This window comes from Mus musculus, chromosome 13 (assembly GCF_000001635.26).
Source record: "Mus musculus strain C57BL/6J chromosome 13, GRCm38.p6 C57BL/6J".
Classification (NCBI taxonomy): Eukaryota; Metazoa; Chordata; class Mammalia; order Rodentia; family Muridae; genus Mus; species Mus musculus.
In genome coordinates, this window is record NC_000079.6 from 12,483,774 (window position 1) to 12,499,356 (window position 15,583).

The 15,583-nt window shown below is 45.5% G+C and overlaps 1 protein-coding gene across 3 annotated transcripts in view; it reads right to left on the minus strand.

The window, feature by feature from the left end:
* The window catches only part of Edaradd (EDAR (ectodysplasin-A receptor)-associated death domain), a 49,327-nt gene that overhangs the window by 12,565 nt on the left and 21,179 nt on the right, over positions 1–15,583 (minus strand). The window lies entirely within an intron of this gene.

The window sequence follows — 15,583 nt, forward strand, 5'->3', positions numbered from 1 at the left end:
TGACTGATGCTCAGGGATATTTCTTCAATGGTGGTAAGGTAGGAGACTCCACCTCGAATGTCGCAGAGGTCTAGAACGCAGCTACATGAGGAGACACTGGACAAAGGTGAAACAGAACAGTGTCCTCGTCAAACATCAGAGAGTATGCAACCATGGCACCTGTTTTATTTTATCCTTATAACAAGCTATTTCCTTTGGTTTGTTTCCACATTGCCTTGGATTAGACTTGCCAGTCTAGGCTAAAATTCTCTGTGTGTGTGTGTGTGCGCGCGCGCGCATGTGTGCATGTATGCATGCATGTGATGTGTTTGTACATGCATATGGAGGCCAGAGGTTGGTAACTGGATGTCTCCCAGCATCCCTCTACATCTTCCTTATCTTTTGAGACAAGTCTCTTACTACTAGCTAGACTGGCTCACCTGTGAACTCCAGGAGTCTGCCTGCCCGGCTCCATACTCCCACCCCTAGCCAGCGTCAGCGTTACAGATGTGCTACCACACCCAGCTTTTGTGTGGGTGCTAGGGATCTGAGCTCAGGTCCTAGTGCTTATGTGGCAGGCACTTGACCCAAGGATCCATCTCCCTAGCCCCCACTTCAGGCCACAATTCTTTGCCTTGCCTATAGATTTCTTTATTCTTTTTAATTCATTTTTTACTTCGTGTGTAATTTGCATGCATGTATGTCTGTGCACAACATGCATGCCTGGTGCCTGCAGAAGCCAGAAAAGGGCATTGAATCCCATGGAAATGGGGTAACAGATGGTTATAAGCCACCTTATGGATTCTGGGAGTTGAACCCCAGTTCTCAGCAAGTGTAGCCAGTGCTCTTAATTGCTGAGCCATCTCTCCAGCCTCCCTATGTATTTCTTTTATATTTTATTGCAAAGCAGCAAAAAACCAACTGTGAAAAAGTAGGAGCAAGCCCTGGATGAGTGGAGTGGACTGGTGTTCTGTTTCTACCACCAGAGACACGCTGTCTTAGGATGGCAGTGACCATCATCTCCTTGGAGGGAAGAACATGTGTTGTCCACAAAGCTGTCAGGGAGGGCCACTCCCAGCATGCTTTGCCTTTGGGAGCTGCATCTTTATCTATCCAGTTACAGTCATAACTCCCAGTGTTACCCCTCAGTCCATCACTGGAGTAAACCTGCAGTTAGGGCTTTGTCAGTCCAGGCAGATACCGCCTATAGTGGCCTCCCACATGCATGAAACTTCTGCTGGAGTCCTACAGCTCTACAGGGCTTTTAATTACTAGGCGTCTGAATTTTGTTTCTGAAGAAGTGATAACTTAGCCAGGCACTGTGGCACATGCCTGTAATACCAGCATTCGGGAGGCAGAGGCAGGAAGACTATAGGTTCAAGGCCAAGATGGGCTTTCAGCAACATATGTTTTTAGGAACAACAACAACAACAACAACAACAACAACAACAACAAGCACTAACTCCCTGGTATTTAGTACATTTTGTGTAGTTGCTATTTTCTCTTAGTTCTCTAAGAAGCCTTTTTCCTTGCCCCAAACTCACCAATCCTAGCTCTCTACAGTGTATATAAATCTATTAATCCCACGACTTTCCACCTACCACAAGAGCATTCCTAGTCTTACCAGCCAGGCCTTCCCCTAGGAACTGAGCCAACTCCTGCTCTGGTTGTCTGCTTTCTTGCCTGTCCCTGCCTCTTCAGCACTGCAACAAAGCCAGCCTGCTTGGGAGCCACTGGATTTCTGCAGGGCCTTTTTCAGGCTTCTATTAGTTGTGGGAGGGGGGGAAGGGTGGGAAGAGAATATGAAAAAGGAGAGACTGAAGAAAGGAAAAAGAGAGCGTTTGTGTATTGAGATGTTTATGTGTTTGTTGTGTGTGTGCATGTATGCGTGTGCGTGTGTGTGTGTGTGTGTGTGCATGTGTATATGTGTCTAAGAATTCTAAGAAGTCCCCGAAGGGGCCTGAATGTTTGTCTCTGCACAGCTTCACACAGTCACAAGGTAGCGCCTGAGAGCCCCATCCCCACAAGGCCACACTCACCACCTTGTGGAGACCTGCCCTTTCCTATCTGCAGAGTTTGCACAGGCCTGGGCAGGCCTGCTCACTCTTACATCAGCACAGTCAATTCTGTTCACTGAATCGGAAGCGTGGGCCACGGGGACAGAACAGAAACTCCAAGTCAGAGAGAGAGAGAGAGAGACAGGAATGTTAAAGGTTTATAGGTTTCATGGTGTAAAGGACACTTCTGAAACACAGTGTTTCCCAGAAGTCAAAGCTGTGTTGCTTAGTTCAGTCTATGTGATTTCTCATTATCTAAAGATTAACAGACCAGTAGTTAGTGAGATTCGTCCTCAGGATGTTGGCAGGGAGCTCGATGCAGAGTTACTGTGAAATGGATGAAAACAGCAGAGTACTAGTGGCCAAGTCCTATCACTGTGAGGACAGCCTGGGCTCATAGTGAGTTCCAGGCTAGCCCAGGTTACAAAGCAAGCACCTCAAAGAAGAGAATGAAACAAAAAATAAGCCAAGATTTTTGTTTCTAGGTCTGACAATTGTGCCACTTGAATGTGAATTTCCCAACAGTGAAATCTGAAAAGGACTTATTTTGTGCTTTATGTATTTTGATCTTGTTGAAACAATGCTCCGGCCTTTGTTTCACATTTGTTTACTGGGCGGTTAATGTGCAGAAGCTGCGTGTAGGAACTTATATCCACAGGTCCGAGGACCTGAACCTTTGGCCTGATTATTAGCACTCAGGGAGGTACTGATAGAGTCCCCTATAGACTGAAAGACCAGAGAGGGTTGGGGATGGAGCTCAGTGAGGGAGTGCTTACCTAGTGTGTGTGGGCCCTGGGTTTGATCCCCAGCAACCACAAAATAAAATAAAATAAAATAAAATAAAGTAAAATAAAATAAAATAAACGAAGCCCCAAACTGTGGTGATGTGGTGGTTCACAGCTGTGATCCCTGCACTGGGGAAAGCTGAAACAGGAAGATTTGCTGATTGTAGATATCAGTCTGGGCTACAGTGAGAACTTATGTCAACACATACAAACACAAATTGCATGTGATGGTGCATATCTCTATAATCCCAGCACTTGGGAGGCGAAGGCGAGAGGTTCAGGAGTTCAAAGCCAGTCTGGGCTGCATGAGAGCTTGTCTGTAGGGGAGAGAGTGGGGATATAGCTTAGTTGGCAGAGGGCTTTTCTAGAATGTATGAAGCTCTGGGTTCAATCCCCAACACCACATAACCCAGGAGCACTGGTGCACGCTTGTTATCCCAACACTTGGGAGGTAGGTGAATGCTGGAAGAGGCCAGCCTGGGCTACATGAGACCCTGACTCTATAATACACACACCAAACACCAAAACCACAACAATACCACCAGAAAACTATAAATAAGATAAACTAAATCACAGATCATTTCCTGGACACGAAGATGGTTGAGAGTGGTCCTACTGAGGGTCTGGAAAGTGGACGCTTGCAGAAGAGGGCATTTTCTCAGAGCCTCCAGCAGCTGACAAGGACACAGGAAAGCAGGAAATCCTGAGTGTCACTGAATCACACAGATGACGAGCAAGATGGCAAAGAGACAGGAATGGTCCATGCCCCTGTAGGAGCTGCACTCTGTCTATAGACATTAGGGCTCACTACAGACCCTCACTGGAAGCAGGGAGTGCCCAGGACAGTGTTAACAGGTACAGGACATGTGGAAGGCAGAGGATACAAACTCTCTCTCAATCTGGGAGGGGAGAGTGGAGTGAGAGGACTAGAAGTGAAGATATCACTAGGAGATGAGCAAAGGAGATGAGGAGAGGGCAGGGCAGGCTCTGAAGAGGCTATGGAAAAGGAAAGAGGGCAGGTCCATGTACAATAGCCCCGAGACGCTGATAGCAGTGGGAAAGACTGGTTCCTAGGAAAGACAACAGCAAGTGAGAGAAGCAGGTATGCTGAACAGGTTCTGGGAGGAAGATGTGCAGTCGGGAGCCAGCTGGGAGGTCCCTGCCTCCAGCATCACCCAAATACCCAGGTGGGAGGGGAACAGAGACAGGGTCAGATAGAAGGTGACGACCCTCCTGAGTTGCTGGGAAAACACCCGGTCTGAGGATCAGGTAAGGGTAAGACCTGGTGAGAGGCCTTATGTCAGTGGAAGTAAAAGCCTCTCTGGGTGGGCGGTGCCACCACACTCATGAGGCCTCAGCTGACGCATCACTTCTGCTTGGGGGCTTTCTCCAAATGTCCCGTGTGGGTTCTGCGACCTGGGTCCTCCCACTGCATCCTGTAGCATCACCCACAGTGCCCGAGGCTTTGGGATTGGAATCTATCTTCTCCAGACCATTCCACAAGCTGCCCTTTAACACGAGTCTCCTTACTTCTCCATTCCTGCCTGCTCTGGGGCCTCAAATATATAAGCCCTCCTTGGGTCGAGCCTCCATTCCTATTCTCTTAGTCACTGCTAAGCACCTGAGTGCTACATTTTCTCTTGCCTCAAATATGAGGTCCTCTTGTTTCAGCTCCTTGATGCCAAGATTACAGGTGAATCACTGTTATAGAAAGCAGTCTTGGAGCTGGGCGGTGGTGGTGCACACCTTTAATCCTTTAATCCCAGCACTTGGGAGACAGAGGCAGGCAGATTTCTGAGTTTGAGGCCAGCCTGGTCTACAAAGTAAGTTCCAGGACAGCCAGGGCTACACACAGAAACCCTGTCTCGAAAAACGAAAAAAAAAAAAAAAAAAAAAAAAAGCAGTCTTGGGAGTATAACAGCCATTACCACCTTTGTGAGAGTAACTGTGACACTTCTAAGTGACCCTCAAGGCCTACTGATCTTTCCCATAGAGAGAGGTTGTAGGAGGGTCACCTAAGATTCAGCCAGTCTACTCTACACACCCTCGACAGCTATATGTAATTCTGTTCTAGGACATGCTAGATCATATGGGGTGTGGAAGCTTAACTGAGGGGACTCCATCTATATAGCTATAAGGATGTTGTCATTCATGTTGGGGTGAGACTTTTCAGTGTCAGAAGCTCTGGGGCCACCCATACTCCTGCAAGCCAACTCTCGTCCATGCTCCCATGGGGAAGTCCGGTCACCCCTTGGAAAGGGTTGTGGCTTTGGTGCCCTGACTGGGGTTAGCAGATGTTTGTTTACGTCTCCCCAGGATGAGTTCACATAACAGCCTTCATTCCTGGTTGTGTGCTGATTTTGTCTGATAACTGTGGGCCCCTGGCCAATCCCTGGAGTCTCCCAAACTCCAACCCATCTTGCTCTAAACTGCAAAACCTCACACATTCATGTCAGCTGATCTCCCTGCTCTCTGCTCATCCTAGGGTCCTCCTGATGGTTAATGCTGTCAATTTGGCAGACTCTAGATCACCCTTGAGCCAAGCCTCTGGGCATGCCTGTAAGGGATTTTCTTGTGGGAAGACTCACATAAGGTCCATAAATATGGGCAGGACCTTCCGCCTGCGGTTCAGATAGAAGGAAGATTAAGGGAACCACTTTTGCTTTTTGCCTGCTGGCTTCATGCCTTGTTAGCAAGTTCATCTACTGTGCTGTTGCTGCCACTGTTCCTGCTGCCTCTGTTGCCATCTTCCCTGAGGTCGATAAAACAGCTTCTTTCAACAAGAAGCTCTGGGCCTCTCCAAGAACCCTTCAGGTGGTAGATTGGGACTGCCGAGGCCTGCAGCCATTGCTGGACTACTCAGACCACATCCTGCAAGCCAGTCTACTAAATCCCTCTTTGCTATGTACTCATTCTGCCAGTTATGTTCCTCCAGAGAACCCCATCAAATACACCCACTGTCTATCTTGAGTTTTATCAGGTCCTGATGCAGGTCCCCATTCTGTCCCCTTAGTTCACAAAGTACAGGCTGAGTCAGTGGAGTAGCCCCATCCTCAGGGCTCTGTGCATTGGCCTTAAGCCATCATCTTCTTCACTCCTGTGTCTAGAGAGATGGTATCACCATCTCTGATACCTTCCTTTGCTCCTTTGCGCCTCTGTCACAGCTCTGTTTATTCATTTTCTCATCTCTAGTGCTGAGCACAGAGGCTGTGCTCAAAATAGGTGTAGCTCAGGGTTGAGGATGTACCTCAGTCGGCAGGGCGCTCTCCTCAGCCCCAGGGTTTGAGCCCCAAGCGTTGCATAAAATGGGCATTAGTAACACAAGTCTGTAATCCTAGCCCTCAGGAAGAGGAAGAAGGAGGTAAGAGGCACATACGTGGAAGAGATCCTCAGCAGAATAGAAAGGTCAAGCAAGTGTGGATGTCACCCAATAAAGCATGAAAGAGAAAAGAGGGCAAGCCAAGAAAGGAGACCAGACAAAAAGGATGAAGATGTGTTCAGTAAACGGGTTAAGTAAAGGTACTTACAAGTTAAACACCATAAACCTAGTTCCATCCTTACGCTGGTGGAGGGTCAGTCCTACCAATGGCATTTATGAAATACGCTATCCCCCCAACCCCCACTGTGTATTTACGCTTCCTTTGTCAAGATTTATGTGGCATAGCTTTGTCGGTTTGCTTCCAGCTCCTCTCTTCTGTTCCATCGCTCTGTCTGTTCTCAGGCTGACCTTGTCACTCTGGCTCTACAGTCTGAGGTACTGTGATGTCTCCTGTTGTATTCTTACTCTTTGAAATCGCTGTGGGTATCTGTAGTCTTTGTTTTCCCATGTTAATTCTTGAGTTGTTACCCCCCCCCCAGGTCTGTGAAATGTGACATCATAAGTTTGATAAGTGTGCATTAAATCTGCACGTTAATTTTGGTAATAGAATCATTTTCATAATATGAATTCTGCCAGTCTATGAGCATGGAAAGTCTTCCCACTGTCTAGTAGCTTGATTTCCTTTTTCAGTGTCAAGAAATTTTCATTGTACAGGTCTTTTTCTTTAGCTAGGTGTGTGTTCCTACCTACATTTTTTTTTTAAAGATTTATGTATTTATTATATCTAAGTACACCACAGTGTCTTCAGACACTTCAGAAGAGGGTGTCAGATCTCATTACGAATGGTTGTGAGCCACCATGTGGTTGCTGGGATTTGAACTCAGGACCTTTGGAAGAACAGTCGGGTGCTCTTACCTGCTGAGCTATCTCTCCAGCCCCTACCTACATTTTTTTAAAGGTACATTTGGTGTTTGGCCTACATGTATGTCTATATGTTGGATCCTCTGGAAATGAAATTACAGACAGCTGTGAGCCGCCATGTGAGTGCTGGGAACTGAACCCAGGACCTCTGGATGAGCAGTTTATGCTCCTAACCACCGAGCCATGTCTCCAGCCCTGCTAGGTACTTTTTTAAAAAGCTGCCTAGAATGGAATATATTTTCCTAGTTTCTTTCTCTGTGGTATATTGTTGGTATATATGAAAGAAATATTGCCTTTTTAAAAAGATTTATTTATTGTTATATGTAAGTACACTGTAGCTATGTTCAGACACACCAGAAGAGGGCGTTAGATTTCATTACCGATGGTTGTGAGACACCATGTGGTTGCTGGGATTTGAACTCAGGGCCTTCGGAAGAACAGTCAGTGCTCTTAACCGCTGAGCCATCTCTCCAGCCCGAAATTGCTTTTATATGTTATAGTGATTTTGTATCTTGCAACTTTAGCTAAAGGAACTTTCTAGTAGATATTATAGGGCCATTCAAATAATGCCATGTCATCTATAAGGAGGGATAGTTTGACTTCTTTGTCTCACATTTTTATTCCCTTTATACCTTTCTTGTGTATAACTGCTAAGACTTCAAACACTAAATTAAATAAGAGAGGGGAGAATAGATGTCTTGATCCTGAGTTTAAAGGAAATGCTTTCAGTTTGTCTCCATTTAATATGATGTTGGCTGTACACATAAATATCAAGAGCTCAGGAGTCCTGTGTTAAAAGCCCAGAGAGAAAAAAAGACAACATGAAAGTGGGCAGGGACTCAAGTGAGGCTGAGCACAGGGATTTCTTCACTGAGGATAAAAATCTGCAGAAGAACAAAAAATTGGAAGAAACGCCACGGTCATTGCTCAGATGAGAACAAATCTGCAGGTCTGTGTACACTTAGCTCTTTCTTCTCCTCTGCAGGTTTTCTATACAATGACACGAGCCTGCCACAGCTGGCGTTGAAGTGTGGGTCAAAATCCTTAGCTGTTGCTGGAACCTGGAGGCCAGGGTACTGAGTGTAATTCCAAACTCACAGATGCAGAGATGAAAGATCACGGGTTTTCCCTTTGTGTATGGAGTAGAGCTGGTTATTGTTCAGGAATATCACAGAACACTTCACAGGAGATTACAGTCAGTGCATGCAAACACAGGTAGACCACAGGACATGGATATTAAAGAGGGGTGGTGATGTCTCTTTAGATCTATTTCATTCACAAACTCCAGGCTTGTAATACCAGTGATGCTGGTAACGTGCTGGTAACAGAGACTTGTCGGCCATGTAGTGAAGTGTATAACATCACACACTGGCCGGGCATGGTGGCGCATGCCTTTAATCCCAGCACTTGGGAGACAGAGGCAGGCAGATTTCTGAGTTCGAGGCCAGCCTGGTCTACAAAGTGAGTTCCAGGACAGCCAGGGCTATACAGAGAAACACTGTCTCGAAAAACCAAATAAATAAATAAATAAATAGATAGATAAATAAATAAATAAAATAAAAACATCACACACTGGTTGCTCCGAGCTTTTCCTGAGCTGCATGATAGTGTGTGAGGCCAAGAAAGACTACTTTATTCACATGTTAATATGTAAAAAAGTTTACATTTAGATGACTATTCCAATGTATTTTAAATATTTTATTTATTATTTAAAACTATTTCTTATATTAAAAAATATTTTATTATCCTTTAAAAATATTTTTGGAGCCGGGCATGGTGGCACACACCTTTAATCCCAGCACCTGTATGTGTGTATACATATGTGTGTATGTGTACATGTATAAATACACACACACATATATGTATATACTGTGATGGTCTGAATAAATGGCCCCCATAGGGAGTGGCACTATTAGGAGGTGTGGCCTTGCTGGAGTGGGTGAGGCTTTGCTGGAGGAAGTGTGTCACTAGGCGCTATCTATGTATGTGCACATATATTTTTTCGTACAAAGGATTGAACCTAGGGCCTCATACATGCTAGATAAGTGCTCTACCAGTGAGAAATATTCTGAGTCCTATTTCTGTCCTTTATTAAAATTTTTTTGAGGGAGAGTCTCACCAAGTTGCCTAGGCTGGCTTTGAACTCATCCTGTAGCCCAGGCCAACCTCTAACCTTTGATCCTCCTGTAGTAGTCTCCTAAGTAGCTAGGGTTACAGGCTCTAACAAGGCCTGGCTAACCACAAATATTTGATCTTGACTTGGTCCAAAAAATAGTAATAAGTCAAAGCCGTTGGCCTTAATGAGCCATATCAAGTCAGAAATACCACAGTTTTCTTTTAGATGTTTATTTCTGGGAAGCTTCATTACAGGAAAAAAAAAAAGCACCCCTGCTCTGAAACAGTGGGTGACATTGGGGACTGTGGGTTTATTGTGGCACCAATGCGAACCAAGGTCGGTATTCCATTTTTCTCAGGAATCAAAAATAGGGACAGTGGGCCTCAGAATTGACAAGGCAGGTCCCCAAACTTATCAAAATGCCTGACCAGGACATTCACCTGGATCAGCATCAGGCCCCGGAGGGCTGTTGGCCTGGGAATGACAAGAACTTCTTTCTATGGCTACGGGCAAGTTCAGAAGGGCAAACAAGGGAGGTGCGGGGAGTGACAAAAAGCAATGGGGCCCGCAGAGAGAAGCAACGCTGGGCAGAAAGAAAAACTGCAGAGTGTTAACTGCAGGACGTCTTCCCCGTAAGGCCATGAACTCTGCAGGACCAGACCACCAGATGGGTAGTGCAAAGGCTATTGCAAGGTCAAGGTCTGGGTACACAACTGTAGTCTAGAAAGAGTAAACTGATGTTCTCTAAGGAAGTTAGACACCAGCAGGAGATAAAATCTGATGGCCATTGGATTAGGACAGAATTATCTTGCTTATCAAAAGATGGAAAGAGAAATTCTATTGTTCACTTCTTGTTGTTTTGGGTTTTTAAAAACATAGATCATTTCATTGTTTTTTATATATGCCACACGTGCAGGCTCACAGAAGCCAGAAGAGGTCATTAGATCTGTGTTAATTGGACTTACAGATGGATATGAGGCACCATGTGGGTGCTGAGAATCAAATCAAGACCTCTGTAAGAGACCACAACGCTCCTAACCACTGAGCCATCTCTCCAGCCTCTATTTTTTTCTCTTCCTTTGCTTTTCTTTGTTTTTTTTGTTTTGTTTTGTTTTGTTTTTTGTTTTTTTAAAGACAAGGGCCCATGTAGCTCAGGCTAGCCTTGAACGAGCTGAGGATGGCCTTGGACTGATTGTCCTTCCTTTACCTCCCAAGTGCTAAGATGCCAGGTGTTAACCATTTTACCAGGCTTGAGTATTTTCATTTATTTAATTAATTTTTAAAGTTTAATTCTATCCCTCTGTGTGTTTCTGTCTGTCTGTCTGTGTCCATGTGTATGCAAATGCCATGAGAGTGGATGTCAGAGGACAGTGTCTGGATTCTCTCCTACCATGTGGCTCCTGGGGACTGAATTCAAGTCATTAGAGTTGGTGGCAAGAGCTCTGCCTACTGAGCCATCCTGCCGTGCAGATTAAGTATTTTTAACACCAAGCCTAAGTTCAAAGGTAGCATCTTCAGTCTGACATGAGATGCTTTTCAACTATGAACAACTGAGGTAGAGAGATGGAAAGGCTCTGTAGTGCTGAGCAGGTAATTTCCAACCCCTTGAAATTCTTTGTCTCTTCCAAGATGCCCAGACAACTGTGTCTCAAGAGACCTTTTTGGCCCACCTTAAGGGAAAGTATGGATTATCTGGACTGGCAGGCAACAGAATGCATCTCTTTTTAGAGTTAGAAATACCGTGTATATAGTCTAAGGAGACCTGCAGTCTTACCTGGTAGCCTTGGTTCCTTGTTCTATAAACTCCACGCTAAAGTAAGCAATTACCAAACAAACTAGAGCTGTCTGATTTCTCCCTCCGAGAAAAAAAGCTCAAGGACCCACCAATCTATGAAACAGATCTTGTTGGAGCTTGAAAGGATTGTTTCGTGTCCAGGATTGCAGGCAGGGGCCTGGCAGGCTGAGTAATGGCAGATAGCATCTGCAGCCTGGCTGGTCCCTGCCGTGCCCTGTTATTACCGTGCACTTAATGGCTTCGGATCTGCATATCTTCTAGTGAGCCCATGGCTCTGCCAAGGCAATGAGGCTGTTGGCTAGAGTTCTACCCAGTGCCTTGCAACCCAGTGCAAAGAAAGGAACAAGCCCCGTGTAAGGGTTTGAGTCTGAAGTGTTGCCTCCCGACTCACGTGTTTAAACACTTGGTTCCTAGATGCTGGGAGCCAAGTTTGAGGGGGCCGTGGAACCTCTGGGATGTAAGGCCTAGCTTGGAGGACTTAGGTTACTAGGGCAGGCCTTTGTACACTGTCACCCACCTGGGCTGCTAGCTCTTTGCTTTCTGATCTACCGTGATGTAAAGAGCTGGCCCCATACACTCCCACCACCAGGAAGTCCAAGTTTTCACGGACTGCATCTCTGAAACCATGAGACAAAACAAATTCTCTCTCTCCTAAGATGTTTCTGTTAGGTTTTTGGTAACAACAAGAAAAAAAGAAAGTAATACACCCTATATTACCAGGTGAGTCCCAGTAGCACCCACACGGGGCTGTTCTTTCAGCCCAGTGCCCTTCAGAGAAGGCGGGGGTGGGGTGGGGTGGGAGGCTTACAGTCTCTCTAGGTTTGTGTGGACTGGTACACCAACAGCTACCAACTGAGAAATGTCAGGTGGCTGCGGGCAGTGTGGGAATGGCAAAGCTAAGCAGGATGGCCTGTCCCTAAAGAGCTTGGGTCAACCATAGGCCATTACTAACTCTTTAGGTCAAATTTACAACAGGTGATGCCACCTTGTACACGTATATGAGTCTAGAATAATGTATAATTGAAGCCAAATTAGATTTTCATTTACTAGAAAGTACTACATGGATATCAGTGGAATAATCTCACGGATAGGCCATTTTTCTATTCTGTTATACTGCATTTTTGTCATTGGTAGAAAATCTGGTAAAGACTTAATAAATCCGTATGGCCTTCATCCCAGGGTCATCGTGTAGAGTTTGCAAAACATACTGGACTATATAGCCAGGACTGTAAGAAGTCAGGCCACACCCAGGAGTGTAGAGGAGGTGTCTAAAGAGCATGGTGTCTGCCATTTATAAAAGAAATCATAAACAGCAATGATTGACACAGGCTGTCAGTTCTTCCCAAGGTGATCTACAGAGTCGATTCAATCCAACACAAAGCCCTTGCGAGCATTTTTGAATCCTGACAAGTTGATACTGAAAGTGTATTTCTCCCCATTCAGAATAATCAGTTGGAGGAAAGGAGTGGGCTGCGATCTCCTAGCTTTAAAACACACTGTCAAGCTACAGTTATCAAGACAGTGTGCTATTTCCAGGAATCTCGTCTGAGACCAGGCTTCAGCATCGTGGCCTTATAAAACCAGGCATGGGAACTGCAAGGTTCCGGTCATGCGTCAGAAAACGAGGATTTGAATGATCTCTAGACCTGGGTAGAGCCTCGATGTTCTAAACAGTCAAGAGGATTATAGAATGTATCCCCCACCCACCCACCCACCAAAGCAGACAGGGTCTTGAGTTTTTCGGGGTCTCCCCAACCTCACTTTGCAGTTGACCATGACCTTGAGCTTCCAGGTCCTCCAGCCTCCATCTCCCAGGGGAATCGATTACAGGTGAGTGCCACCATGCTGGTTTTCCTGTGGTTGTGGGATGGGGCCCAGGGATTTCTACACAGCACAAAGGGCTCTACCAGTGGGATCCCAGCCCCAACCCAAGGTCATTGCCTTTCTGGAGGCTTTCAAGTAAAGAACAAATAGGTACCGCTGTCCTTTCCCTTATGAAAGAGAGGAGGGTAATAGAACACACGTGATTTGAAAGTAGAAAAAGAAAGATGGGGGTGGGGAGGCACAAGTGGGGACGGGGAAAAGGAAGGAGGATCAACAAAAACAAATTATATTTTGAAATGTCTTCCCGGTCTTATCATTTTGTAGGATTCATTAATTAAAAGAAATAAAACAAAATAGTGATTCAAATGGCCTGCCAAACACTTAGATAGCTAAATGCCCTCCAGGAAAGCCGTGTGTTCTAGCGGCTTTTAAATAAGAGCATAAAGTTTACGTCAACATGTAGGCTGGCACAGTGGTGACCTGTCCTGTGGTCACTTGTGAGAGCATTTCCGTGTTCAGTGGTCCCGGAGGCCACTGTTCCTTTATACCCTTAAGCATGGTCCACTTCATTCTATAGTAAACCCTACCTGTCTTCTACACTATGTTCTGTGGGTCTCAGATGAATTGTTTCAGTGGAAATCACGAGGTTCAGGGAGCTGGAAAGAGGGGGCAAAAGAGATCTCAGTGGCAGCCCTGACAAGGTACTCAGGAAGAGAGTGGGGTGACAGAAATACACATATGTAAACACTGTCAGCTAATGATCGAGGATGTGAAACGTTGACCTTGTATGTTCCACAAACCTGGAACAGATTACAGACCACCAGGTAAAACATGCAACTGTAAAACTCTTAGAAGAAAATCTGCATGATCGAGGTGTGCTGACGGCTTTTTCTGTGCAACTCTAAAGGCGCAACGCTTAGAAGAAACACCTAACAGACTGGATTCATTAATCATACTGTCTGCTCAATGTCTGTAAAGGACTCTCTCAAAAAAAGGGGGAGGAGGCCAGAAGACCACCCACACACCAGCAGAGAATATTTGCAAAAGATACTTTGAATAATGAACTATCTAAAATATTCAGAGAACGCTGAAAACCCAACAACAATAAGGACACAAAGAACCAATATGAAAACAGTCAAACTAGGGCTCAAGAAATGGATCAACAGCTCAGAATTGTAACTTCAGTTCCAGGGAATCCTAAGCTATTTTCTGGCCTCTGCAGGGACCAGGCATGCTCTTGGTATATTTACACCCAAGTAGGCAAAACACACATAAAATACAAAACACACACATCAGTACGTCTTTAAAATATAAACAAAATCCCTAAACACTCCATATAAAATAAAATATACAAACAGAAAATTCGCATATTAAACAACTCCACCCACATCACTGTCCTCACAGAAATGCAAATCCTGAGAGGCGATTGCTAGAGACCGTGAGGCAGCTGGACTGTATTGGCTTCTGGTGAGAGCTCAGAACGAAGCTGTCACTCTGCAAGCCACACTGTGGCTTCTTACAAAACTGAACTTTCAGGCGTGGTGGTGCATGCCTTTAATCCCAGCACTCGGGGGGGGGGGGCATAGGCAGGCAGATTTCTGAGTTCGAGGCCAGCCTGGTCTACAAAGTGAGTTCCAGGACAGCCAGGGCTACACAGAGAAACCCTGTCTCGAAAACAAAACAAAACAAAACAAAACAAAACAAAACAAAACAACAACAAAAAAAAACCCCTGAACTTTCTCACTCCCAAATCTTCACGAGGACGCTCAGAGCCAATTTTTCCTAAGTGGCAGAATTTCGAGGCATCCACTGTGGGAGCCAAGACCTTCACTCTGACATGACAAGTGTGAGAGACTAAAGACAGTGAAGTAGTTTTTATTTTGCAAGTCCTATAGAAACTGACATCAGCCTGGAGAAAAGGCAAAAATGGCTAGCACCACTGAGTTAGGGCAGAACAGTACTTTTTAAAGACTCTGACCTCCAAAAAGCTCTGTCTCCTTTGTTCCAAAGTCTCAGGACTCATTTAGCAGAGCATCCCCCCACCCTACCCCAATTTCCCATCCTATCGGTTCTGGATGCAAAGGTTTATCTAATATATACCCCGAGGGTTGAAATTCCTTCCTTTTTTGATTATGGCTCAGCCATGTACCAGGATCCCTGTAACCTTTCAACCCAGGATAAGCTGCCATCATCTGGGCAAGCTGGTACCAGTGGCCAGCTAGAGGAAGCAAGGGCCTAGTGCCTCCTATGTATCTATGACTCTTTGACAAGCTCTAAACACACCCCATACTTAAAATGGAGCAAAATGATTCACTTCTTCCAACCATGATATCCTTTAGTAGGTAAATAGATAATTAATGGTTTATCCAGATACTGGAATATTACACAGCACACGCGCACGCGTGAATACACACACACATACACAGCACACACACACAAAGAAAGCAATGGAATATGAACCATCAAGAGACAGAGATGATTAAATGCATATTCCTAAGGGCGAGAATTCCTATGGTGTAACCTCATCTCTAACATTCTGAGGAAAACAAGCCATAGAAAGGAGGAAAAGGTCAGAGGTTGCCAGGGGAGAGCAGCTGAGCACCAAGGATTTCCAGTGCACCTACCCCGTGTGAGCTTTCAATGGTGGGTGCACGGCACTAGTGATTTGGTCAAAGCCACAGGATGCACACCACCCAGAATGAACTTAACGAGCACACTGGTCTGCAGCTGATGACGTGTCAGTGTGGGTGCGCTGGCAGTGACAACTGTGCCACCGTGGCAGAGGAT